The sequence below is a fragment of the Zootoca vivipara genome, chromosome 15 (genome assembly GCF_965207765.1).
Source record: "Zootoca vivipara chromosome 15, rZooViv2.hap1.1, whole genome shotgun sequence".
Lineage (NCBI taxonomy): Eukaryota > Metazoa > Chordata > Lepidosauria > Squamata > Lacertidae > Zootoca > Zootoca vivipara.
In genome coordinates, this window is record NC_142598.1 from 24,325,548 (window position 1) to 24,330,212 (window position 4,665).

Here is a 4,665-nt window from a genome sequence, read left to right on the forward strand (position 1 = left end):
GCATCAAATGAATAAATAAGAAAAGATTATAGCACCTTTTCTTAAACACTTAAATCACTTTACATACTCTATTTCAGCTACCCCAACAATAACCCTTTAAGGTAAAAGGTAAAGGAACCCCTGACCATTAGGTCCAGTTGCGGATGACTCTGGGGTTGCAGCACTCATCTCGCTTTATTGGCCGAGGGTGCCGGCGTACAGCTTCCAGGTCATGTGGCCAGTATGACTAAGCCACTTCTGGCGAACCAAAGCAGCACACAGAAACACCGTTTACCTTCCCGCTGCTGTGGTACCTATTTATCTACTTGCGCTTTGACATGCTTTCGAACTGCTAGGTTGGCAGGAGCAGGGACCGAGCAATGGGAGCTCACCCCGTTGCGGGGATTTGAACCGCCAACCTTCTGATCGGCAAGCCCTGGGCTCTGTTGTTTAACACACAGTGCCACCCGCATCCCTACCCTGTAAGAGAGTCAAGTATTATTATTTATATATTGTGGTGTATGTTTGTGTGTTTGGTGGTGAGACCTGCCTAAGGCCAGTTAATGATCTCATGGAATGAACCAATGCACTGTGCCCACTCTCAGATCTGGCTTCCTAGCTACCCTTTTCTTATTGTACATAAAAGCAAAAGCAGTGACATTGGCATTGCTCCCTCTTGCTGGGGGGCTTATATGTCTCTCATCCATCAGTCTGATCATGGACCTCACTTATATAAATCACAGAAGCAGACTGGTAAAGGTGCCTTCACTTTGGGAGAGACTAAAGAGTTACAAGGACAGACATTTTTCACCCACTGTTTGGCAGACCAATGCAGATTGCCATAAAATTACAGGGGATGGGGAATTTTTTTTAAAGCAGTTAGGGCTACATGCCACAATTTCCTTGAAATGCCAGGACATTAATTCAAGTTTATAGTTCTGTAATCACTGTAATGCCATGGCGGGGGGGGGGGGCACAGATATCCAAAAGCCCTGCTGATTGCTAAATAAGTGGTAAGTATTCAATGCACAAGGCGAACGAGCCTTGGATAGTATATAGCCAGAAGTTCTGCCCCTGGTAATAAATACGACAGAGAAATCCCTGAGCCGTCTGACATTTGTTGTTGCTAGTATTGAGAACTGTGAGGGTCAACCATCTCCACAGAACACACTTTAGGTTTTCTTTAGGCTCTTTAATGCTAGTAACTCACTGCATTATGAGCAATGACATTTAGGAGTCTCAGATAAACCCGTCTTAACTCAGATACGCACAGTTTGTGACCCACCATGCTGAACACAGCTCACCAATCATGTAGGGCAGCCTGCTGTAGCTCAGTAGACATTTTGTTGCCTGCCTTGGACTGCAAAAACAGGTTGTAAAACACTGGAAATCGATTTTGCAGGGACCTTCACCTTCATCTCTTCTGCAGTGATTCCCCTTGAGTGGTGTCTGTTCATCCAGAAGCTACCGTGTTTCCCCGAAAATAAGACACTGTCTTATATTTATTTTTCTTCAAGAAGACACACTACGGCTTATTTTCAGGGGATGTCTTATTTTTAATTACACATCCAGCCTCGCCTCTTCCTTGGCGCCCTCCAGAACTGCGCCTATCACTATGTCTTATTTTGGGGGTATGGCTTATATTGCGCAAATGCTTAGAAATCCTGCTACCGCTTATTTTATGGGTATGTCTTATTTTCAGGGAAACAGGGTAGTGAGGTAGCAATTGAACAGGAGTCAGCAGTTACAGCTCCTCCTTACTGCTTCACCTCTTTTCCCAGAGTGCCAACAGATAAGCAAGCCAACAGCCACCGGCAAGGAGGAAGAGCAGCAGTTCTTACCACCTTCCAGAGGGAGGAGTATTAACACATGTCCATGTGTTATCAAGATCTGTAATTTCTGAACATGTGATTTCAAGGATATTGGGCCTCTAGTCACAAAATGCCATGGGGATGTTGTCTTGCACAACAATTTACAGAGGAAAATAGGTATGGAAAGACACCCAGTTGGAGTGAAAAGGGTTTGCATATGTTTTACAAAACAGAGAAACGGTTAGCAGATACAGCTATCTATGCAAAGGCTTCCCAGGTACTAGCCTAACTGGACCCACAGCTTGATTGGCTATTTCTATGGATAACAGTAAAGAGAGAGAAATGGAGGTGGGGAAGATGCCAGGTATCTCACAGGCTAAAATGCAGGCAAAAGAGCAATAGGATATATTGAAATGTAAATGGCTTGCCTTTCAGCCATGCGTGGGAAGACAGCATGATCAGAAAAATAAGGGAGACAAAGGCAGAGAGGAATGGAAATACTGAAGCGGCAACAGTTACCTTTCCCAAAGCAGGGCAAAGGAGCAGTAGCAGTCTCTTAGATATTCGCTATGGCCTCAGAGCCTATTCCTGGGATAGCTCAGTTGGTAGAGCATGAGACTGTTAATCTCAGGGCCGTGGGTTCGAGCCCCACTTTGGGAAAATGATTCCTACATTGTAGGGTGTTGGACTAGATGACTCTTGTGGTCCCTTCCAACTCCACAGTTCTGTTTCTAACTGGTTAGGAATGCATACTTCTAGGCTCATTGCTGTAGAACAGGCATCCCCAACCTTCGGCCCTCCAGATGTTTTGGACTGCAATTCCCATCTTCCTCGACCACTGGTCCTGTTAGCTAGGGATCATGGGAGTTGTAGACCAAAACATCTGGAGGGCCACAGTTTGGGGATGCCTGCTGTAGAATAATAGCCATGCTACATAAATATATATGTCATATATAGTACATGCACCATAATCTATGCATCTTGGTTGGGTGATGTCTCACATGGGAAATTTATTAATCTAAACCATTATTTAACCCAACACAAATAGAAAACAACTCACAATTCACTTCTGTAAATTTTGTTTCATTGCTCATTGTCATTGTCATCTGAGACAGCTCTGCTAAGCTCACTGTTTACCTTTGAATAAATTCAGTTTACTCCCTGCTGATTTACTTTAACATCCAGGTTTGGAGACATGAGATTACCTGAATAACATAAACACACACTCTGCATGGAGAGATTTTGCCAAGCACTAATATGCCAAAGTCTCAAATAATGTTATGCCAAGCTCTGTATTTGTAAAGTATCAACGTGGCTCCACTTCTCTCCTTAATTTTTAGACATTTGGGGGCCTGCATCTCCAGAAATTATAATCATTGGAACTAGAAAACTACTGTGCCTGTCTCCATTCCCTAGTAGTCAACGAATTTCAACAGTGGATTTTGAGGAAAATATACATGTCCTTGATATATTCCTGAGAAAAGCAGAACTGTATAATAAACCTAGTGATTGTGACATGAGTTTTTAACAGAATAGCTCACCATGCGCTGATTAAAAGGTATTTGTAATCATATATATATAAAGAGAGAGACATCATTGTGCCAGGCCATATCCTGTAATTTTTTCATAGGGCACTAATGAGTCTTTGTGCAATTTGCAATTTTTGCACTACCAACAAGCACTGTGGGGGTTCCATCTGCTACTATATTCTGACTAATTTTGCACACATTTTTACCTAACAATACACATGCAAAAAAAGAAAAAGAAAAGAGAATGATAATATTGATTTGGCCAAACAAATGCTTTACATGTTTTTGGCATTTTGGAAACCACTTTGTAAATTGCATTACACTGAACAAGAATACAGTGGTACCTCGCTTCAGGTTACAGACGCTTCAGGTTACAGACTCTGCTAACCCAGAAATAGTACCTCAGGTTAAGAACTTTGCTTCAGGATGAGAACAGAAATCGCACGGTGGCGGCGCTGCGGCAGCGGGAGGCCCCATTAGCTGAAGTGGTACCTCGGGTTAAGAATGGTTTCAGGTTAAGAATGGACCTCCAGAACGAATTAAGTTCTTAACCCGAGGTACCACTGTATAACCTGCTTCCCACCCACACCCATATTCACAGCACAGATAAGACACAATTTGAAGAGATATGTGGATATCGTTTTAGAGAACTGCCTTTTCCAATCTGGTACCCTCCAGATGTTTTGGACCGCAACTCCCATCAGTGCCAGATGGCCAGAAGTTGGGAGTTATAGTCCAAAAACATCTGGAGGGCACCAGGTTGGAAAAGGCTGTTTCAGAACATCAGGACACAACACAGATCACACAGTATGAACAAACCAAAAGTCAGTAAGATTTTAAGTGAAAACTAGTTATATAATGACACCCTAGAGGGCTTCCCCCGTTGCCTATGAAGCTTCGTAGCACCCCCCCCCCCACACACACACATACACTTTCCCCCTCATCATGAGGGTGGGTACCTTCCCCTCAGCCTTCAGTATATATGGCACACTGATGCAAAATATTTCTCTGACAAATCGTTCCTTTTGAAAGGAAAATCGTTTGCTCATATCCTCTCATCATTTGGCTTCAAATTCCGATGCAGGAGTTGAAGAAATCCCTGTGCAAATGACAGGCCATAAAAATGTTTCCCCTTGGCTCCGAAGGAAGACAGCAGCTGTGAAAAGTGCCACTCAGCACTACCAATACAAAAAGGCATTATCGTCCATATCAGTGTGCCACCCAGGAGCGTTGCCAATCTCAGGGGAGGAAGAAGGCAAGCCACATTTCTTAAACACACACACACACATACCGCTTATCAGCAAAACAAGTAGGACAGAGGGTTAACATCTATCAGTCAATTTTGT

General features: G+C 43.4%; 1 non-coding gene across 1 annotated transcript; it reads left to right on the plus strand.

Moving 5' to 3' along the window:
• The first annotated feature begins 2,376 nt into the window (after positions 1-2,376).
• TRNAN-GUU (transfer RNA asparagine (anticodon GUU)) lies at positions 2,377-2,450 on the plus strand. The gene has a single exon. It is a non-coding gene; the product is annotated as a tRNA-Asn (tRNA).
• The last annotated feature ends 2,215 nt before the right edge of the window (positions 2,451-4,665 follow it).